Source organism: Phascolarctos cinereus, unplaced genomic scaffold (genome assembly GCF_003287225.1).
Source record: "Phascolarctos cinereus isolate Bilbo 61053 unplaced genomic scaffold, phaCin_HiC Scaffold_9;HRSCAF=440, whole genome shotgun sequence".
NCBI classification, from domain to species: domain Eukaryota; kingdom Metazoa; phylum Chordata; class Mammalia; order Diprotodontia; family Phascolarctidae; genus Phascolarctos; species Phascolarctos cinereus.
Window position 1 is genome coordinate 235,608,753 of NW_027556402.1, and position 24,191 is coordinate 235,632,943.

The 24,191-nt window shown below is 36.4% G+C and overlaps 1 long non-coding RNA gene across 2 annotated transcripts; it reads right to left on the minus strand.

The window, feature by feature from the left end:
- Positions 1-10,428: 10,428 nt before the first annotated feature.
- Positions 10,429-23,584, minus strand: LOC110200965 (uncharacterized). Of its 2 annotated transcripts, XR_002322355.1 has the most exons (4): positions 23,505-23,584; positions 18,272-18,378; positions 15,896-16,024; positions 10,429-10,705 (listed from the first exon to the last, which is right to left on the minus strand). It is a non-coding gene; the product is annotated as an uncharacterized LOC110200965 (long non-coding RNA). The 2 variants fall into 2 exon arrangements; XR_002322354.1 differs by lacking the exon at positions 18,272-18,378.
- Between the last annotated feature and the right edge of the window lie 607 nt (positions 23,585-24,191).

Below are 24,191 nucleotides of genomic sequence, written 5' to 3' on the forward strand. Positions count from 1 at the left end.
TAACTAGCAAACATTAATCCCAAAGACCTATTTGAATCCTCAAAGTCACTTACAATTTTATACATGAAATCTCATTTCTACATGTTCCGCACCAACCCCAAGTCTGTTTGGCCCTTCAATTCTTCATTCATTACTGTTTTAAGGTGAAGAGCACCGATGATTTTTCCCTCTGTCCAACTTCCTGCCAATCTCGATGGCTACATAGCATACTTCCTGCCAAATTTTTAAGGAAGTACAGAAAATCATTATTGCATTCCAATGTTTTAGAGTCATTTTCCCTATGTAAGATCTCCCATGTTTTTTTTCCATTTTTTTAATTGATTGCCCCATTTCTCACAGCACATGTGTCTCCTCATTGGCCTCCTATCCTTGTTCTATCTTTCCCCAGGTAACAGGGCCACTCATCATCTATATTTCTCTTGGAACAGACCCTTTGGTTCCCTCTGCTACTTAAATGGGGAAGGGATTGATTGGACAAATACTTTAGCACTTATTATCTCATGCATAAGTATATATTGAGACCTAGCAGGGTGCGGGACATGTGGACTAAAAGCTCAATATAAGCCAACATATTGATAGATTTGTCAGAAAGAGCAATTCTATTTTGACTATATCTAGAAAGGGATGACTTCAAAGAATGAGGAAGAGGTAGTCATGATACATTCTCTGTTGTTCACTTCATAACTGACAGAATGTGGACACAAGAGATTAAGAAGAAAATTATTAAAATAAAGAACATCTGAGGAAAGCAATTGAGATAGTTAAGGAAATCGAGTTGATTCTGTATGATCATCAACTGAAGGAACCAGGGACATATAGCCTACAGAGCCAAAGATCCCGAATAATATGATTGCTGCCTTCAAGTATTCAAAGAACTGTCACATGGAAGAAAATTAAAGTTTTTATGTTAGAACATTAATATATTCTGTTTTGCTCCAGAAAACATAACTAGAGCAATGGTTGGGCAATTTGATTCGATGTCATGGATGAGGAATTCTTTTCACTAAATATACTGCTGAATGTGTAGCTTTTGGAAGCAGTGGGTTCCTCATCATTGGAGTTTTTTAAGCAGAGGCTAGATGCCACTTATCTGACAGATTATAATCAAGGGGCCTGGTGGTAAATGTTTAACACCTGGCTCTTTGAAAAGCATGACACTTTTGAGTTTAATATGTATAAATAACATTTCCTCAATCACTTTCTTAAGTCCATAAATTAACAAAACCATAAATAAAGCCCTGATTTCTATTACTGGCCGATTTCCAAGGTGCAAATGTTCACACCGAAAATTTAATAATTGACTTCAGATAAGGTTCAAGCTGACCAAAACACATCGTGATTGTTTTTGTTTGTTTGTTTGTGTGTGTGTGTGTTTTTGTTGTGGATTTAACTAAATGGCCAATGAGGTCTCTTCCAACTCTGAATTTCTGTGATACAAGGATTCTTATCAAAGAATTATATTGTATAAATTCAATAATAAGATAATTTCTTTGGCACTCAGAACACATTTTCCTGAAATCCTCAATCACTGTGATAAGCTCTGAATTTCTAAAGTGCTTTTCAGTCTTCAAAGTGCTTCTAAATCCTTTAACATGAAATGCTCTTAGAGTATATATATATATATTTTTTTCTTTGGGGGAAAAATTCCCACTTGCTTTTGGCAAACTAAATTTAAATTTCCATTTAGCAGAGGGTAATTATTCATCTTTACTCCCTTTTACAAGTCATGAACATGGCTACACTGCATTAGCAATGATGACCTGGGCTTATAACTTCATTGCATAAGACTCCTGAGTTGCAGAGATATATTTGATAATCAAATAAGACAGGCCCAGCTTGAGGGTTCAAGATAAGAGCTACACATTAAAAAAAAGATTGTGTCTGCAGTCTAAATAAGTACACATTTGCCATTTTATTCTTGAAGAATTAGACAATGTAATAGACGCTTTAAATAGCATTTTCTATTCCCAATTTAATTAAGGTTCTGATTTTTATTCATTTAGGACACAGGTCTCATGTTAATGAATATCACTACCATTCTTCTTCAGGCAAATAGGCAGAGTGAGGGAAGGATACCATTTTCCTTTCATACTGGAATTTGGAAATGTAATAACTGTTCAATATTTAAACACTAGGTCAAATATTGACTGTTTAGTAGTGGGAGCAATTTCAGATTTTGAAGATGTTGGGGCTTTACCATGGGAACAGCTGATGATACTGATAGATTCCAGCTGATAATTCAATAAGAGCCTACTGTGTGCCAGGTAATGCATTAAAAGCTATGGATAAAAAAAAAATGCAACCCTCATCCCCAGGAATGAGGATAAATCGTAAAGGGAAGATTATCTGTGGGGATGGGAATTAGGATGAGGATTCCCAGAATTTCATATACTCTCTACTCTGAATTAGCAAAAACAATGAGGAGAACCAGGAAAAATTATTTTTTAAAAGAGGATATATTCATAGTTTCTAAAGATGTCTAGAGGAAGAATCCTGTTGTTTCAGCCATCATCTGATGTCTGATCACTAAGCATAATTCTTGTAATTTAAACAACAGTAACAATAATGGCAATGTGACAGATACATAAAGCATTTTCAGTTTTGTTGAGTCCTTTCAATATTCAACATTGTCTAAGCCTCATAAGAACCTTGTGAAACAGGTAACTACAAATACCATCGTCACCATTTTACACATGAGAAAAGTGAAACTCAGGAATGTTACGTGGCTTGTTTAAAGTGATGCAGTTAGTAAATGTTAAGGAAAGAGGTGAATCCACATATTTCTGATTCTAATCTAGTACCTTTCCCCCTCTGGCAAAGTGCTTCCCAATTTGTTTCAATCAGTTGTTCAACTGATCGTTCTGTTTCATTATCAAATAAAAGAATGACTTTGCAAAGTCCATCAGCAACCTTGATATTGAAAGATAAATAAGTGTTCTATTATAGCTGCATAATGGTACCACCTTAATATTGACTCTTTCTTTTTTCTTGGTTGCCTAACTTAGATACAGCTTTCATGTAGTGGCCAGAAGAAGACAGAAAGTCCCTGGAGACTGAGGTTCTAGGCATAATTCTACTGTTAACCATATATGACTTGGAACGAATCCTTTTTACCTCTATGGGGCACAGCTTCCCTATCTTTCAAAAGAGGAGGTGGATTAGTTGATCTCTAAGTTCCATTATGGGTAACATGGTTAGTCCATATCATGAATCTCAGCTTCGTTGAGTGAATGATGAAACAAAGATTTGCCATGTGAAATGATGTAGACCACTTCAAGCTGGAAAGCACATATTACACTCTCATTTTTAATAATAATGTTCCTACCTATGTTTAAATGTTTGAACCTACACTTTCTCTACTCTATTTACAGATAAGCCTACAGTGGCAAAGGATGCAGAAGCAGAGAAATTTGAGGAAGAATTTGATAATCCAAACTAAGTCAGTAGCTTCCTTAATATTCAGTGGCTTCAATTCATAAAAAGGTGGTGAAAATATGTTGAAAATTATGGTCTCCTATTAAGAAGAGGATGAGTTAAATGTGCTATAAGTACCGAAGAACATGACCTTTTAGGGAGATATTGTGTCTCTTTTTTTTCCAGCAATTTTCTGTTAAACATACTGCCTGATTTTCTCTTCCAGGAATCCTTAAAGAAATCAGAGCACACAAAGTATGTTGAAACCTATAGGTCTTCTACCTTAGAAATTTTTAAAGGAGCAGAAAATACAATGTTTTAAATGCTCCAAATGACTAAGAAAATGTGTGTGTGTGTGTGTGTGTGTGTATGAAAGAGAGAGAGAGACAGAGACAGAGAGAGAGACAGAGAGAGAGACAGAGAGAACAAAAGACCTATTGAGTACTAAACTGTTGGACTATTGAAGAGATTACCAGGTCAATAACAAAATAACAAACATCTTTAAAAAATCTAAATGATTTCTATAGGAACTGAATTTTACTGACAAATTTAATATTAAAGATATTACACACTCATGTCTGAATGGAGAATGACAATGGCTCACTTTTCTTTTTCCAGTTGTGCCAAACTTGACACATATGCTTCCCAATTCCTAGGAAAACATAGGTGGAGTGGAGTGCAGAGATAAGAAGTGGCACTGCAACTGATCGTTGAAAGGTACCTCAAAAGGTAGAGGTGGAATTAAGTGTAGTGCATACATGAGGATGGTCTATGTAAAAGCATTGAGATATTAGATGCAACATTATGAATGAGGAATAACATGTAGGATGGTTTAGCAAGAACCCAGAGTGTTTGAACATTATGTGAAATAAAACTGAAAAGGTAATCTGGCCTCAGATCTCAAAGTTTTTGTTCATTGGTTTTTTAAGCCTTTTACACAATACATTTTTTTTTCTTGAAAGTAAACCATGGGTTTTTGTTTAGGAGCTGGGAACTAACATGGTAAGACCTATGTTCTAAGAATATCACTTTGGAAGCTAGGCAAAGGACGGATTGGGGAGGACAGGGTAGAATTTAGAAAAATGAAGTAGGAAGTATTACAAGAGTCTGGATATTTGGTGAGAGTTTGAGCTAATGTAATAGTCATGGAACAGAGAGAATAAGGACATGGATACAAGAAATGTTGTTGAGGTAAAATTGACGAGAATTGACCATCAATTGAATACGTAGAGTGAAAAAGAGGGAAGAGTAGAAGATGGCTCTATACCACATTGCCTTGTTGAAATATTAATGGTGTTCAGACAAACAAATCCACAAAGTAAAAAAGGAGCCTTGAGCAAATTCCTAATTCTAAAACTAATTAGTTCTTTTGATTCCCACTAGTTTAATTTAAAATTCTGGAAATGTATGAAGTCCAACTTCATGGCTATGAGACTGTATCTAGAATCCTCAGTTTTTCTTCCTTTAAAATGGCAGGGTTAGACCCAATGATTTCTAATGTGCCTCCTAACTCTAAGTCCTGTGACTTCTGGCATCTCTGGGATCCATTCTGTATGATATTGACAAAGTTGCTTAAAGATTTTAGTTTGTTGCATTTTATTTATTGATTTGTTTGTCTATTTATTTACAATTCTTTTTTCTCCCACACCCAAAATGTAGCTAAACTGGGTTATTTTTCTCTTTTCTTTGAATTGCTCATTCATACTTCTGAAAGTAAGTTTTTTTTTTCCTATGAGTCCTTTGAATCAGTGAGAAATACACACAAACAAAAAACTACTGAAAGGAGGAGGACACAAAATTGTTGTTGATGGTTTTTTTTAAGTTCATAGAATGAATTAAAATCAATGAGACACACACCAGATAGAAAAGTACATTATGACAGCCTAAAAGGGATTCAATATTGCTCCATTGGATATTATGCTGTAGTGTTTTCACTGCTGTGTTGAGCTTTAAGATTATACCTCCATGTAGTAAGCCTGCTTCATAGTTTCTTGGCAGAAACTGATAGAAAGCAAACAGTAAAAGCATTTTCTGAATTGTAATGCTGTTTGCTAAGCATCCTTTGACCCATCTCAGGGCATTTTTCTTTTCTGTATCCTGTGCTGTGCTGGGCTGAATCATCAGCTAGGATATGAGAAAGGAATAGATAATATTTGACTACAGCTGCTGTCATCAATGGGGAAATTTTCCATTAGGGGGACAACATAAGTAGAATCTGGACAGTGATGCTTTTATACATATGCAAGGAAGAAAAAGCTAAATATAAAAGCCTGTTGACAGCTGGGCCCTAAGCTATGGGGAATAAACTTTATCTTGTAACATCTCTAATGCTATTTTTAAAAAAATATTTTTATCTTAACTGGTCTTTTTTTCCCTCACAGTCATTACACATATGTACGCATACACACACATTATATATATGTATGTGTGTGTGTGTGTATATACATATATACACACACACACACACACACACAACATGTACATATACATGTCTTTCATATTGAGCCATCCTTTGTAACAACAAAAATTTACCCCAAAAAATTGAAAAAAAAACATCTAATACAGTTATCCTCCCTATTAATCAATGTATTCAATCTTCCACACCTCTAGTCTCCAACCTTTCCAAGGAAAGGAGGAAGGTAGTCTAATTTGTTTCACTTGCTTTTGAGGTTTCTCAGTTCTGTCTTACTTTCCAGCTCAAAGAAATATTCCAGAAATCATGGATTGCATTAAACAATTATTTGGGAACTTGTAACCTTCGGCTAAGATAGGAAACTTGACTAAAAACAACATCAGGTCTGTTCTTAGAAACATTTCATAAGTTTACTGCAGTATATCAGGCTAGTTACACTGATTAACTTCAGAGAAGAGGTATGGTGAGGGACCTCAAGTTCATGTCAAAGGACTGTAAGGTGAAGGAATTGAGGATGTTTACTTGGGACAAGAAAAGATGTAAGAGACACTGTTTTCAAGTATTTGAAGAGTCCTTACCAGGAAGACCAATTACCTTTGTTCTGCTTTGCTTCAGAAGGGAGTAGCAGGAAGGATGGATATAAGTTTGACAAGAGCAAATCTCGGTTTGGCGCAAGGAAAAACTTCTTAATAGTTAAGAGTTTTCCAAAAGTTGAATAGGTTACCTTGAGATATTGTGGATACCCCCTCTGTGGAAGTGCTCAAAAAGAGGCAGATAACAATATCACATGTATTTTAGAGAGAATTTATGTTGTGGTTTAAGATGGACAAGGAGACCTCTCAGGCTCCTTTTAGCTCCTGATCTAGGATCCTATGTTCACTTAAAACATTAAAATATATAGTGACTGAGATGAAGGACATTACCAACTTGGGAAATAAGGAAAGACCCCTTGAAGGAGGAAACAACAAAACTGAGCCTTGAAGGAACTATGGATTCCAAGGGACAGAGATGAAAAGGGAGAGTATCCTAGTCATCGATGACAACCTCTGCAGAGACATGGAGGTGGGAGATGAAATGTTAATTATGGAGAGTAGGAAGGAGGTCAATGTGACAGTGGTAAAGAGGGAAAATTACAGAGTGAAAGATTTCAAAGTTTCAAACAGAGATATTTATATTTATGGTAAGCAGAAGGTCTTAAAATGGAGTTTGTGATGATAGACAGATAGATAGATAGATAGATAGATAGATAGATAGATAGATAGATAGATGGATGGATGAATAGATGATACCTAGATGGATAAATGGATAGATGGATAGACTGTTTCAATTTAATTGGTTTCTGTTGTAATCTTATATATTTATTGCATGCATTTATTTTTTTTTCAAAGGAATCCACAAGCTTCACCAGACTGTCACAAGGGTCCAGCCCACAGGCATGTCTTATACACAGGCACACATGTGCACGCATGCACACACACATACAGTTATGAACCCCTGACCTAAAGACTGTGAGGAACCACTCCTAGAGAAGAAAATTGATAAGATAAATTATGTTCTACCTATGCCACACTTTCCCCAAAACCCGGCACTTGAGTTATAAAGCTGCCATCTTTGCCTTTTTTTGCCTGACCAATATGGCACCGCACATGATTTAGTGGAATCCTCAGTACAGTACAGTTATTATAATACTATATACACACACACACACACACACACATATATATATATATGGTTTTTTTTTAATTAAACTTTTCTTGCATCTGATCATAATTTGAAGATGACCTGGAGTTCTCAAAATGTTTCATTTATGGAGTTCAATCTCTGACAGTTTTTAGACATAACCATTTATTTAACAATTAGGCCAAATAAATCCCACAGATATTAATATTAAAGCAAAAGGCATAGTCACAATACACATATGTCATGCTCTCTTAATACACACCATAATCTGCTATTAAATGTGCATGAAGAAACAATTTTCAAATGTCCACATTCATATGTGGACAGTTTTGAGACTGAAAATGACCTGTGCATAATTTTTGAATGTTACAGCACCTCACCTGAGAGGTGGTGAAAACTAAATACACATTAGAAGAATTTCTGACAGTTTTTAGAAAGGTGGAAAACTACTCCACTTTCCATCTCCTCTTGTACCCAGTTTCAACTCCAGGGCACAAGATGCCAAACCCAGGATAAGCTCATCATTTCTAAACTCACCATCATGATGCTAATTCTAGTCTTATTGAAAACACCTTTCTCACCCTCCCCTCTTCTCCTTGCAGGGTGGAGTACCAAATTCCTCCCAATACATTCCTTTATAGATGACAGGAACTGGATTCTGAGTTTCTCACTGCACCTTGCATCTGCTGCCCTGCCTGGTATGAAGTCCCCAGAATAAGATACTTCTTGGTGGTTTAGGTTCAAATTCTGTCTCTGACATACTGGTTGTGTGTCAAAACTCATCACTTTTTAAAGATCCAGGTCGATCTTTCAGATCTTCTGATTCAGAAATTGTCTGTCTTAAAATGAAGTGTTCCTTACTAAGAACTCTCTATAATAACAAAGTCCCAGGTATAATTCATAAAATAATCTACTTTCCTACATAAGACATATTTTCTCTGAATGTTTCCTTTATTTTTTTTCTTGATAATTAAAAATCTATGACAAGAATACATTTCATAGTGAATTTACCTGCCCTGCTTTAAGCCTTTCTTGATTCCTGTTCATTGGTATAACTTCGGAGTTTCTAAAGCTATCTTGACTCATACCCCAATTCAAAGCGAGTGAGATCACCAGTCTTTCAGAAAGCCATTGCATACCCATCCAAAATACATCTAAAACCTGAGAGGGAGGCATAATAAGACAATGCAAAGAACACTAGCTCTGCAGTCAGAAACTCTGGAATCAAATCATGCCTCTGTTTCCTCATCTCTGCCTGATGTTGAACAAGTCAGAAGTAACTTTCCTGGCCCTCAGTTTCCTCATCTGTAAGATGATGGAGTTATACTAGATGATTCCTGAGGTACCACTCAGTTCTAGAATGTGCTATGGGAGAAAATATGTAAATAAGTATGTACGCTTGAGATGTCAAGAAAGAATATGAATGGGAGCCTTAAAGTCAGTCAGTCAATACAGATTTATTAAGTGCCTGCTAAGTGCATGAGGATCAAGTATATAACATCTAGGTTGCAAGCCTGGGTGATTCAGAGAATGGTGGTGCTCTTGACAGGAAGAGGGGAGTTCGGAAGGGGATAGTGTTTGGGGGAAAAGATAATGAGTTCAGTTTGAACATGTTAATTTCAAGATGTGTATAGGAGTGGCAGCTAGGTAGTTCAGTGGATAGAGTACTGGCCCAAAGTCAGGAGGACCTGAATTCAAATCCAGCTCTAACACTTGTCACTAGCTGTGTTACCCTGAGCAAGTCACTTAACCCTGATTGCCTTGGGAGGAAAAAAGAAATGTGTCTAGGACATCCAGTTTGAGGTATCTAATAGGCAGGTGTAGATGTGAGACTGTCATTCAACAAAGATGAAGACAGGATAAGTAGATCTGAGACTCATCAGGACAGGGATGATAATTGAATTGGATATTAATTACTACGAAATAATATTGAAAGGGGAGAAAAAACAACTGGTAGTTAAATTTTCAGTGTAGGCAGTTGTACCTAAGAAATTGGCAAATGCTGACATCCAGGATTGAGTCACTGTTTTGTTGACTGTCTAGTCTTAATAAAATAATGTATACACCATTAATAAATATGAAATGTTAAAAGTTCATTGTGCATATTTGGAGACCTGATTGTTTGACATTTATCCATGTACCCTGCCTGATTACTACTATATCAGAAGAACCCTGAAATAGAAAAAAAAAATAGAAAATTTTCAACTAAACAAAAACCTTCTTTACAGTAAAGTGGACGAATGTTCTTATCCTTGTTTTTTTTTTTAATTCTCTAGGGAGATAATCTCCATCCCAAGATAGTCCATTCCACTTTTGGAGAACTTTAATTTTTAGAAAAATTTCTCAAGTCAAGCCTAAATTCGCCTTTTTTTTTTTGGTAACTTTGGCCCTTTGTTCCTTGTTCTATCCTCTGGAACAAACCAGAAAAAGTGGAAACTTCATTTAACATAATGCCCCTGGAAGCAGAAATCAAACACAATGATCAAGCTTCTCCACAAGTCTTCTTTCCTCAAGCCTAAACTCCCCAGTACTTGCAGATTCTCATAATGGATGATCTTTAGACCCTTCACAATATTGGTCATTTTCCACTTGGCACTACCTTTATATTCAAAAGTTTTTCAACAGCCTTCATGAAATGTGAGCACAAGACTTTGGATAGGATCTAATTAAGATAGAGTACAGTGTCTACTACTTGTAGTATTACGCGAGATGTCTAATGCCCCCTAAATCCATGTTGCCTTTTTCAACTGCTCTAGCTTACTATTGATGTATTTCAGGCTTATAGTCCACCTAAAACTCCATATCATTTTTAACACAATTCTAACTCATCACATCTCCCCCATCTTGTATTAATGAAGAAGAGAATTTGAAACAAAGTTTATTTATTTTATTGTTTACCTAAATCATATACCTGAGTCTCAGTTGGGTCTGAGATCAGACCCAGTTGAATTCCTGAAATGAAGGGATGATAAAATTTGCCTTTTGCTCCCGACCTTTCTTAATCCTTAGGATTTCTAGAAACATTGCCAATTTTAGGAGGAATGTTTTGAACCATCCATTCGCTTGCCATGATATGCAGTCTCTCTCACCTGCTATCACACAGGGAGTAGATTTTTCAGCTCCAGTGGTTTTCATTTAAAAAGCTGACATTTCCCCACTGCAATATTTATCTTCCTGTGCCAAGTTGTCTCCTTGTTCCTTCAGCAGGATATTGTGTCAAGACAGAATTACGGGGGAGAAAATAAATGTTACTTTTTAAATTAAAACACTCCAAAAATGATGAATTTTTGTAAAGCACTAAATCCTTTACAAAACACCTCTACCAACCCTGAAGTATTTATGGGTCAGAAAAGCTTCATATTTTACAGAAGTCACTAACATCAAGTCTAATACTTACTTCCCTGGTCAAAAGTTTATTGAAAACCACAATGAAAATTAAAAGAAAGATCTTTCCATTGTCTAGGGAATTTCTAGGTAACATGAAATGACGATAATACAACTCAAAGTTCAGTTAGATCTCATCAGCCTGCACCATGTATGAGGGACTATTTTGTTGTCAAGTGGACAAACTCTACTTGGCATCTATTTGGCAGATATAGGAAATATGGAAGAGAAACAGATGTAAAGGGACAGATGTCCAATTAATTTGACATCTGCAATGATAAGATTTTGTCATCTTTATCATCTTGCAAAACGCAGTATGTACCGCTTTCAAGCTGTGTCTATGTGATAGCATGGTGACTGGTTGAAAAGTGAGAAATTAATTCAGCTATCCAGATGTTGGGCCTATGTATATGTATGTGCCTATGTATAGATAGATACAGATATGCTTCATGACCCCATTTGGGTTTTTCTTGGCAGTGGTTTGCCATTTTATTCTCCTATTCATTTTGCAGATGAGGAACTGAGGCAAACATTGTTAAGTGAGTTGCCCAGAGTCACACAGATGGTAAGGTTCTGAGGTCAGATTTGAACTCAGGAAGATGATGATTCTTGACTTCAGGCTCATCTTTATCCACTACACACACCTGATGCCCCACCTGACAGGTTTCTATTGGGTAGGTAGGTGCCACAATGGATTGAAAACCAGGTCTGAAGTCAGGAAGACTCCTCTTCTTGGGTTCAAATCTGGTCTCAGACACTTACCAGCTGTGTGACCCTGGACAAATCACTTAACCTTATTTGCCTCAGTTTCCTCATCTGTAAAATGAGGTGGAGAAGGAAATGGCAAACTACTTCCTTATCTCTGCAAAGAAAACCCCAAGTAGGGTCATAAATAGTTACACGTGACTGAAAAATGACTTAACAACAGCAACTACATATACACACATATGCATACACATACACAGGTACACACCCATATACAAATAATAAACACATATATATGCATATATATGTATATATACACATAAGTCAGTTCTCAAATTTTATAGGGGTAACATTTCTAGAAAATTGTGAAAAAGTAAAAAAAAAAAAAAGAATATGGATACATTGAACCTACAGGAAATAGAAGGTTAGGTTACTGAGACCATCAAATCTATAACCTTTCCCTAGAGATTGCTGTACTACTAGTAAGGAAAAAAACAAAGTTTGGGCAGCTAGGTGGCACAGTGGATAGAGCACCAGCCCTGGAGTCAGGACAAACTGAGTTCAAATCTGGACTTAAACACTTGACACTTAGTAGCAGTATGACTCTGGGCAAATCACTTAACCCCATTGCCCAGCCAAAAAAAAAAAAGTTTTGCATATTACCAATTTTATTTTGTGTACTTAACTTTCTGGGTTATTTCATCATTACTATGTTAGGGAAAGTACATATTACTAGAATTAATGTTTTATTATGAAGAACTGCATGTAGAAAAGTAGAGCTGCTCATGTGTGTCAGTGTGTCTGTTCCACTGACTTCCTAAATGAAGGTTTCTAGGTATGAAGGGACAAACTAGAGCATAGAGAAGACCTTGGGAGATGTCCTTCCCCTCTTTGGGTTCCTAGCAAAGCTATATCTCTCCCCACTGGACCCCCACTCTTGTCCTACATCTGCCTCACTCCTTGGGAAGGAAGAAGGAAGCCAGACTATTACAGCCAGCAGTGACCATCTTGCCTCAGATATTCACTGAAATGCCCAGGAGTAGTTGCTGGGTGACCCTGATTTGACACAAAACTTGAATTTTGAAGGCAAATAATGAAATATGGGAAGATTATACAGGGAGTTCTTTATTCTGTAATAGTAAGGTGAACAAGAGCAGTGAAGTACCTAGTAGGATACCAGCTGTTCCACAAACTTGCAGGCACCAAGTCTGTCTGTCTGTCTGTGTCTCTCTCCCTCTCTCTCTACTATGCATAGCTGTGTTGCCAACATGAAAATGAAAATGAGGTTACTAATAAAATCATGGGAATGCTTGACATTTTGAACATTAACTGTAGGAATGTTGAGGATTGACTGTATATGCATGTCTGTGTGTGTGGGGGAATATTTTCCATGATAGTTTAAATGTTAATCACTTGCCTGAGAAACAACTTTATGATTGCATTTTCCAATTTTAATTCATTTTCTGGCACTTTGTGGACTCAAACTTTGCCACCCTAAGAGTGCGATGAGAATTAAAAATTTAGCTTTCTAGATTCAGACTTCCATTGCTGTAAAGGCTGTAATTCCCCTTAACTATCTCTATTGATTTGGTAGAAGATACAGAAGTCATTCACTTAGATGGAATTTTAGATAGATTTCCTCTTTGGTGATATCATATATGGAGAATATGAATCAGGAAGACCTTGGTTCCATTTCTGCCTCAGACATTTTATGCCATTATGAACTGGGGATCTCACTTTAACTTCATTTAACCTCAGTTTTTTCATATGTAAAATGACATAATAATATTACATACACAATTGTTCTGAGGATCACATGTAATAACATTTGTAAAGTGTTTTGCAAAGTGTTATATAAATGTCAGCAATTATAAACCATATGATTATTATCAACAATATAATTATGATCATTGTCACCATCACCACCGCTACCACCACCACCACATTCTCATTCCTGAGCAGGATTCTGATAGAAATGTTTCTGGGAAGAAGTCACAACCCCTCTACAATCTATGTTTAATGGTCTACAAATGCTTGCAAAGGTAGATGAAATAAGTCCTTTTGTAGTTATATTAAAGTATTTGGACCTTGTCTCATTTTCTCTAGACTCCCTGGAAACAGTAGAGATGATATTTATGGGATCCTGTGTAGACATTATTTTAGTCACCTGTTCTATGTCTTTTTATTTTTACAGGGTTTTACAGGGTTTTCTGCTATTGCATTTAGCTTGAAGATTATGAGCATTTGTAGAAACAGTATCTATTATTATAAGTTCAACTGCTTTACTCTAGTTATAAACTACTTTGTAGAAGAAGTTCATTAGATTAAGCCCTCAAGGACTGAAAATATACTAGAAATTACCAATTTCAAACTAGTTATTTTATTTTCTTATTTTTAAAGCATCTATAGTTTTGATCTCTTTTGTTTTTGACATAACAATTATTTTCAAACTTATTGCAATGTTTTCCACCCCCTTTTTCCACCTAAATAAGGCTTATCTGTTAGCTGAGAGAAATTTAGCACAACCAACCACGTGACTATATCCTAGTGTCTCCCCCCGTTTCTATGGGGAAGTGGGGAATACTTCCTTATTTCTGTATGGCCAAAAGTGATTATTACATATCATTACATATCACATATTATGCTTGGCGCCACTTGGTGGCATGCTTGATAGAGGGCTGGACCCTGGAGCTAGGAAGCCTCACTTTCCTGAGTTCAAATCTTGGCCTCAGACACTTACTGGGTAAGTCACTTAACCCTGTTTGCCTCAGTTTCCTCATCTATAAAATAAGCTGGAGAAAGAAATGGCAAACCACTCCAGTATTTCTGCTAGGAAAAACCAAAATGGGGTCATGAAGAGTTGGACATGACTAAAACAACTGAAGAACAATGAATAGCTAGGTAGCATACTAGATAGATTGCTGGACCTGGAGTCGGGAATATTTGTGTTCAAATATGAACTCAGATACTTACCCTGGCAAGTCAGTTAACTTCACTTTCCTCAACTGTAAAATGTAATAATAGCACCTAACTCCTAGGGTTGCTGTCAATATCAAATGAGGTAAAAATTGTACAGCACTTAGCAGAGTGCCTAGCACATACTGGATGCTATATAAATGTTAGCTATAATAGTAATTATTAAAAGGTGTTCACACATTTATGCAGAAAAAAAAACCTATGAAAATGCCCTCACCCAAGGGTCATGTTAGCACACAAGGTCCTTCAGAGTTCAGTGTTTCTGGAGATCATGTGAAGAAATAAATAGAACATTGGAGAGGGAGTCAGGTAAGCTGGCTTTGATTCGCAGCTCAGCTTCTTGCTCCTTATTTGACCCCTGCAAGTCACTCCATTTTTTCTTTTCCTCATTTTTAAAATGAGGGGTTTTATAAATAACCTTTAAATCCCCTTCTGCTTCTAAGTCTATGATCCTTTGGTGTTAGTTACATATCAAAATACTCACCATATTTTATCTTAGTTGTTTATTCCCCAGAGAAATGGATAAAAAATTACTTAGGCTTCTCTATTTGGGATGATGATGATGGTGGTGAAAATGATGATGAAGATGGTGAAGATGATAATTATTATTACATTTAAAAAAAACCATAATCAAACTGCAAACATATAGGCATGGCTACTTTAGGCATATAGGTATCCCAGAAAAGAATCAGCAGCATACAGGGACATGTGTAAGCTCCTCAGTGCGGCAATGTGATCCATCATATAAAATGTCATGTCAGAATATATGTTTGAAACTGGCATGTTCTGCAAGAAAGAGTGAGCTTTCTGGGCAAATGTGGCATAACTGGTTTGTATCAGGCCATGTGAAAATCGTGGTGAGGGGTGGTGGAAGGTGGTCTGGCAATTAAACTTATGAATTGTTGTCCAAATTTTTAAATATCCTTAATAAAATGTATTAAAGGGTTTCCCCCTACCTGATGTTTAACTTCAAGGTAAATGGTATGCTGGAAAGAATACTGAATTGGGAATCATAAGCTTGGGTTCCAGAAGACCACATGGTACATGAGAAAGAGCATTGGTTCTAGAGACTGAGGTTCAAATCTCATCTCAAATACTGATGACCCAGGTAACCTTGGATAAGTCACTTTGCCTAAGTCCCACTTTCTCTAGTGGTAAAATGGGAAATTTGGACTAGGTACCTCTGAAATGATTTCTAGATCTCAATCAATAATATTAATCCCAGCTCATTATTCTAATATGAATAATATTCAGGCCTTTTGTATATTATTTTCCCCATCTATAAAATGAGATGGACTATATAATTCCTGAAATCTCACCTACCTTAAAAACTTGGTGACCCTAAGAACATACATCCTTTTGCTTCTTTATATTTCTGCAAAGCGATCACAATGTTTGAGCCTCAATACATCTCTTTGAAGCATATTGTGTCAATATTATTACTGTGCTCCCCTTAAGAAAAAAAGAAACAGAGGTTTTCATCTATTTGTGTGTGTTCACACAAATAATAAATGAGGAGCCAGACCTCAAACATAAACTCTCTGACACCAAGCTCATGACTCTTAGAAATACACCTTGATGAACTGATCCCATAAATGAAGTACGATGTATTAGAAATGGCCAAAGTGGTTGTATTCAGACAATCTGTAGAACATCCTTCTTCATCTCTTATTCATCAAATAATTGAAGAGAAAGTAATTTAAGATGGTGATAGAAGAATCTATCTAGTTGTCGGTATCTACTAGACATGTGGTCATGGGTGAGTTGTTTAACCAATCCGATTGTCAGTTTCTTCATCTACAAAATGAAAATAATGTCTATTCCATCATCACAATATATTGAAATGACTATAGCACATATTCATATATATATAAATATGCATACATATGTGTGTATGTGAAGGAAAGTTACCTAGTATCTTCGCCAAGAAAACCCCAAATGGGATCACAAAAAAGTCAGACATGATTGAAATGACTGAACAATATATAACTATATCCATATCCACAGTTATATAGATATAGCTATACATAAGTAACTACATAATACTTTAAAATCAAAGTACTGTATTTATTAGTTTTTGGTTAACTGAGTAGTCTTCTTTTTGTTAAAAATAGGATAAGGCTATTGCTGCCATATTTCATACTTTCAACCTTTAGAAGGAATTATTTTGGTAGCCTCATATGTAATACACAGACACATCTATATACACATATATACATATATACACATATATACGTGTGTGTGTGCGCACACATGTGCTCTCTAGTATTTCTTCCTAGGAAAATAAACTGTATATTTATCTTTCCTTCAAGTACTAAATTCTAAGCTTCTAAATTGACTTTCTTTAGCATCTTCAATTATGAACAATGTATTTCCTATTTCCTAAATCCTCTCCTTTATCATCATAGATGTGGTCTTAATTTGTTGATAGCATTGAGTATATAGTAATTCATTCTTTCCATCTTGGAAGCATTACAGGAATTGGACATGTAATTTCATTGTGTATATAGGAAGCAACCTGGTGAGAAGTTCCCTCTGCCAATTCCAGTCTGTGCTTTCTCCATAAGTTATTATCTTAGAGTGGTCTACAGAACTAAGAAGTTGTGACTTCTCTGGGGTGATACGAAGGATATGTACCAAAGGCTTGAACACACATCTTCCTGGCTTTGAGGTCAGCTCTATCTATTCCATGATCCTACCATTTTACCTAAATCCCTAAGTGAATATTGAAGATTTTTTTCCTAGTTTCCTGCTTTTTTTCACTTTTCTTGATCATTTGAAAGGCGTACCTATTAATGAGGGAACAGAGGGAGCAGTGCATCATGTGAAAGGAAAATTACACTTGCTTTGTTTGGCCCCCAAAAAACAAAATTAGAAGCAATGGATAAAAAGTAGCCAAATGGCAACAGTGTATTGGGTGAAGGACTTAGAATCAGGAACACTCAAATTCAGATCTGGTTATGGTCCCCTACTAACTTTGGTACCCTGGGCAAATCACAGAACCACCGTCTGCCTCTATTTCTTCATCTTTAAAAAAAGGGAATAAAAGAGCACCTATCTCTCATGGTTGTTGTGAGTGTAAAATGAGATAATAATTATAAAAGGCTTTAAAGAACTTAAAGTGCCATACGAACTATTAATAAAAGTTGTAGAAAATTGGGTTTTGATCCAATCTAAGTAAAGTTCTGTTTAACAATTACCAAGGAAGATAGATAGTAGATGTTTCCTCACTAACATTCTTGAAGGAGAATCAGTGTGACAACTTTTTCTTTTTCCTTGGGGGTTGGGGTGTTGTAGAAAAGATTCTGATCAGTAATGAGCTGCTTGGACGAGATGGCTTCTGAAGGCCATATTTGGTATTCTCTAACTCTGTGCTGTCTAGTGGTGAATCACTTGTGCAATATCACTTTCATGCTGAGTATACCATGAAAAGAGGATTTCTTAACCATTACGAGTGTACAAACACAGGAAGCATTCCTTTGGTACATCCTAGGATGTTGCTGCTGCAATAGGCAGCAGGGAAGAGTGGATTTTCAGAGACAAAGGAAGAGAAGAGAACAAAGAATTTTCTGTCTCACTTTGCTTCTCTATTTCTCTGTATCAGCTTCTTTGATTATCTCTCTGTCTCCATCTCTCCATATCTGTCTCTGTCTGTCTTCTAAGGAGATGTAACAGCACAAGTACTTGACCATCACATACCTCAAAATGAAAGCCCACACTTTGCAACCTCTTCAAAACATGCTTCAAAATCAAATTTTGTGAATTGGACAAATTGCTTCATGCTTCACAGCCTCAGCTTTCCTTATCTATTCAATGGAGACAATAATGACCATCCTGTATTATATACACCAGAGAGTGGTTGTGAGGGTCAAATGAGATCATGCACTTAAAATGCTTTGCAAACCTAAAACCACTATAGAAATGACCTTTCATTGCCAATATCTATATACCTCATTCACATTTTGAAAGCATTTTACATGCATCTTTAACTGTCAAAAGTATTATTAATCCTGTTTTACAGAAATGGAAACTGATGATCTGAGACATGAAATAAATAGCCTAGGGCATGCATCTAGGCTATTATGTCCAGCCACATTTTTTTCCCCCAGAAATGTAATTTCATCCATAACTTATAGTTTTATAGAGTTTCAGTGATGGGTCACATAGTCAATAAATGTTAGCAGTGAGACTTAAGTCTCTATTCACTGTGCTTGTTGATCTTGCATGTGTAAAAGACATCAATCCACATGGCATACTAATATTGAAATCCATAGAACTATCTACCTATGGGCATTTGATAGTTATAGTTTATTCTATCTCCCACCGTAGAATGTTAATTCCTTGAGGGAGTTTGCATTTTATTGTCTGTGTTCCTAGTGGCTAGCATAGTGGCTAACAAATAATAGGCACTTCACCCATCATTGATTGTTTAATGGATAGCCAATACCTATTTAGCTCTTTAAAGCTTATACAAAACAAACAAATGTTTTAAGTAATTGCTATTATATCCATTTCTTGATTTAAATACATACTAAGATTAAGAAGATCTGAAGCTTAGAGAAATTAAATGATGCCCCCATGTTAACACAGCTAACTAGCTTATATGTTTTACTCCTGATTTTATCACGGGGTTTTGAACCTAGCCATTTCGCATTCTAGGTTCAGTAATAGAATGACTAAACCACCTGGTTTTTCATACTAACCAGATAATTCTATCTGAAATGTCAGAGTGAAGCTAGACACAGTCACAATTCATTCTTGAATAGTATTTTTTTTTTCTGAACGAACATTATCATTGTGAAAATGCATGGAAAATATCCCTAACTGAAAAAAGGTAACCAAAGAGTCACCAAGGTCACATGGAAAAGATATGCTCTGAATACCAATATATCTCTAGCTAGAGCCCAAGGATCGTTTTTATCTCATCCTGTGTTGTGGAAGACTAACTTGGATTATTTATCCAAATTTACCCCATTGACCACTAAGATGATATCATATTTCCATGTTGGGTATGGAACTTCAAGGATTATACATAAAGGAAACCTCTTGAAGTCATAGGACTTCCCTTTCAGTAATAAGAGGCCCCTCCAAGGCTTCCAAATGTTTACCTTATAAACCACCTTCAGTCTGTCACTTACAATTTCTGTTTTCATTATAAATCAGCAGCAAAATGTGCCGACTGTCTGTGCTGCAGTAAAACACAGCTGTTTCCATTTGCTCTCCCATCAGATTCATTCTCTCATTGTTCTGTGGGGGAATTGAATTGGGCCATTTTGTATCTCAGTTACAAGGAATACTTCCGCTTCTTAGTGGCAGACAGACCTTAATCCATCCTTAATCTCCCTTACCTTTGTGGTTCCCAACAGCCCAATACTGGATTACTTTGTTATCTCTCTCTCTCTCTCTCTCTCTCTCTCTCTCTCTCTCTCTCTCTCTCTCTCTCTCTCTCTCTCTCTCTCTCTCTCTCCTTATCCTATCCCCATGTGTGTGTGTGTGTGTGTGTGTGTGTGTGTGTGTATATATATATATATATATATATATATATATATATATACACATATATGTATAACCTACCTTCCTTCCTTCCTTCCTTCTTTCCTTCCCTTCCTTTCTTCATTTAAAAAAAATTCATTTAATCAAGATTTAATTACAAGGAAGGAAAAAATCTTAGAAATATGTACTTCTATAGCTGCAATAAAGTTTAGAGATCATCCAGTACAAAATATACCTAAACCTTTGACCTAACTAGAAAGAATTATGGAGAAGAGCTGCCTTATTGAAGGGTTTCAATTGCAATACACACATGCTTTATATGTATACAAACACATTCAAGTTCAAGTATATATACACGTGTATAGTTTGATTTAATTTATTCTATTTAAATGTGTATTATTCAACTACGTTTAAAAATCATATTCAGAGACAGAGAGAATTACTTTCTATAAATTTGAGCAACTCTCTTTTAAGTAGCTTTCAAAATAGAAGACAATCATTTGTAATTAGTATGTTCACCTGCATGCAAATTCTTGAAAGCAGTTTGTGGCATTTTACTCTTGTCAGATTAAACATTCCCATTATTTACTTAGCACAGACACACACACACACAGTTCTCCTTTTTTTAAGCTGAAAAAGTCTAGGACCTGATAATTGCCAATTCACAATTGTATTGTTGATGCTTTTTGTCCTTCATTCTAAAAGAGGACCAGAGACTTCAGGAAGGTGATGTCTTAACCTTCAGGTGAATTGGATTTAAGTGAGGCAGGGCTATGCAAAGTCACCATCACACTCTCCTTCAGAGCCATCTCGGTCCACTGACAAGATATAAATCAGGACCACAGGAGATGGCCCTAGAAGGATTGGGAGACCTTGCTCTTTTTAACCTAAGGTCTTTCCCAGGTCTCAGTTGACTGAGGTAAATTCCATTCAGTGATTAAGGCTAGGTAAGAAATGAGGTAAAGAATGTCCTCTTTTACCTAGTCAAAAAAAAAGAATCAATCCAGGAGGGGAAGACCCTCAGCCTTTCTGGCCAAAACAGAAACAGTTGCTGTTTACACTCACTCTGAGCCATCCAAACCCAACAATGAGCAAGTGAATCTTGGGCTGGGACCTACTATTGGCCAATCAGTGAGAGCCGGGGGTGATATGGATTCAAGGCAAAATTTTTAAAAAATGGTAGCATAATTAGAGATGAGTGAAAAAGAAAAAAAAAAGAAATGTAGCCCAGAAACCCCAAGATATCTTACAAGGTTTCAGCAATCAAAATCACAATTACATACATTTGTGTCAGATAGTGTGACATAGATACTGTCCCATAATACAGTTAAGAAAACATGGATTGCAGTCCTAATACTTACTAATTACTAACAAAACTACCTCAAGTAAGCCATTTAATTTCTCTCTGCAACAAGTATGTAGGACTTATTATCTAAACCATATATTTGTATCCATAGAAGACAGTTTGACATACACCATTTTGTCCTCATGCTTCCAAAACCACAAGTCCTTCTGGAGTTTTGGATACAACCATTCTGGGGGCTAGCCCATTTTAATTTGCGTATATCTGCATGTGTAAGAAAGAAACTGGGACTCCTGAGACAGTATGTGGTACTACAGATTCAGACATCTTAAGCTGTTGTCTGATCCAAAGTCCTCCCTTCATTCACATAAAATATGAATACTCTCATTTGCAGATTACATTTTGAAGGCCTGAGACCTTAAGGGGCCTCACCATGGACAAAGGTAGTTACTCATAGAGCCAGGATCAGAAATCTTGTCTTTCTGCTCTGATGCCTAGTGCAGTGTTTTCAATCTCTTCCCTCACAGCATACAAATACATACACCCTACCCCTCCCAAATACTGGCAGAAATGATTTGGCAAAATTTCTTGAAACTCCAGTCTCAAAGAAATTCAAATGCAGAAAAGAAGAGAGACAAAATAAGCAAAAGAACAGGGAATGTTAACAGTGAAAAAAGGACATTGCTCAAAAGTCAGTGCTTTTATACTTGGTCTATTTTTAAAGCTGCTCAATGTAGATCCTGTCATCAGGAATGCTACTTGACAGATGAATCTGTCACTAAGATAAAAGATAAACATGTTTGTTTTTTTCAAAGTATCCTAAGAGAAACCGCCAAAGCCCCAGGCCAGTAATAGGAATTTATCTGAAATAAGATCTGGTAAAGCCCCATTAATATTTTGGAGATAAAGTTCTTTATTTCCTTATCCCAAATTGCAACAGCAATAGAGGTTTAAAGGACATGCTATTTATTTGCAAATAGTATTTTCCCACTGTTATAGGAGGCAAAGGAAAAAGAGATGACTTTAAGTGTTTAGAAAAAAAAATCAAAGTGGTAAGCTGACGCCATTATTCGGATCATCTTATGTACTTGGAGGCTGGAATGATTGCAGAGAAATTAAAGTATTTTAATAATCATCTAATTGGACATTCCTTGATTTTCCTCTGTAGCAAATACTGAAATTAACTTCCCCCGGTGCTATCTACAGCCCCATTTAGGTACATTCATGCACATTAAAACTATATTGAAGGCTAAATGCATCCAAATAAAAAGTGATTTTTGACTATTGAGTCTGCATGGAATATTAATGAATCTTAATTCAAGTGCTTTACTTTCCCCCTGCTTTTATGCTCTTTAAAGTGTGGTTATGGTTTGAGAAGTGACTGTAAAAACGACATAATGGAATTCTGCAGTCATTCTCTCAAGAGTCTTCCAGATCAAATTTATTTAGTTGTCAAATTAAAGGGTATTTTCTTTCATAAATGCCTATGATAGAATTCATAATCACAAATTCTCAGAGCCAGAAGAGAAGTTGCCATCTAACCTAGACCAGCATCATAATCATCTTTATTACCTATCCAACACATGACCATTTAGCTTTGACTTGAAGGTATTAAATCATGGGGGGTCCCATTATATATAAGGCAGCTCATTTTGCTCATGGATAACTGATTGTTCAGAATTTTTTTAAAATTTGTTTTTGCTTATTTGGAGTCAAAATTTGTCTCTCTGCAACTTTCAAGCCTGGCTTCCAGGTCTACCCTATTGGGCCAAGCTGAACAAGTCTCATCTGTTTTCTATAAGAGAGTTGTTCGAACATAAGAACACATCATGTATGTAGATCTCTTACATAAATGGTAAAAGAATTTTCATCTCCATGAAAGCACTTATAATAACAATACACAGACAAGAGACAGAAACAACAAAAGACACAGAGATGGAGAAATGGAGACAATTACACACAAAGGGAACGTACAAATTTGTAAACTATGAAAGCAGCTTTCCTTTCTTTTCTGGTGAGTCCTACCTCACTCAAGGATCTATGATTGAAGCCCTGACCATTCTCCCCAAAACTGGGAATTACTGGGGAGTGCAGATGATTGTCGAACCCCGTGACCCTTGGTTTTTTAATACTCACAAAATTGAGGGGCAAGGCACATGTTTGCTCCTTTTCACCATTGCTGTTGCTCCTTGCTTCTCAACTCCAGCTCTTGTCAGTTGTTAGAACTTCTCTTCTGTTCCAGAGATTTGTTTAGAGAATTCTTCCAGTTGCAAAAGAATTCCTTCATTATTCTGTCATTGCCAGTTTTGTGACTAATTAGTTCCTCCCCTGAAGGGGCTACATGATTCACTGGAGCATATGGTTTCCTTGAAAGTTTGTGAAGCTGATGGGGTTGTGGGACTGGACCCCCTAAAGAAAAGATTATGAGTTTGGAAGCAAGCCAGTTCTGGAATTTTCCCACACATTTCAACAGCCCAGATCACTGGTGCCTCTACCCAAGGCAACTAGCCCACCTCAGCCCATTTAGATTACTTAATTAGTTTACTTAATACTCCTTACTCCTATCTAGATCTTTTCACTGTTGCACCTGTCCCCCTCCCCCCCAGACTATTTACGTCTCCTTAATCCCATCCAAATATTCTCACAGTCTTTTTTTTTTTTGGTATAAAAGTATCAGTTTCACCCCCATTAATTCGCATATATGCTAGAAATCTGCCCACCAAGCTGGTGGTACAATAAACTTTGACTAGAAGGCTTGAGAGGTAAAATTCTTTCAAGGCAGACCTCCCTGTAACCTTACCTCTCAGGGTTCCTAGCACCCTA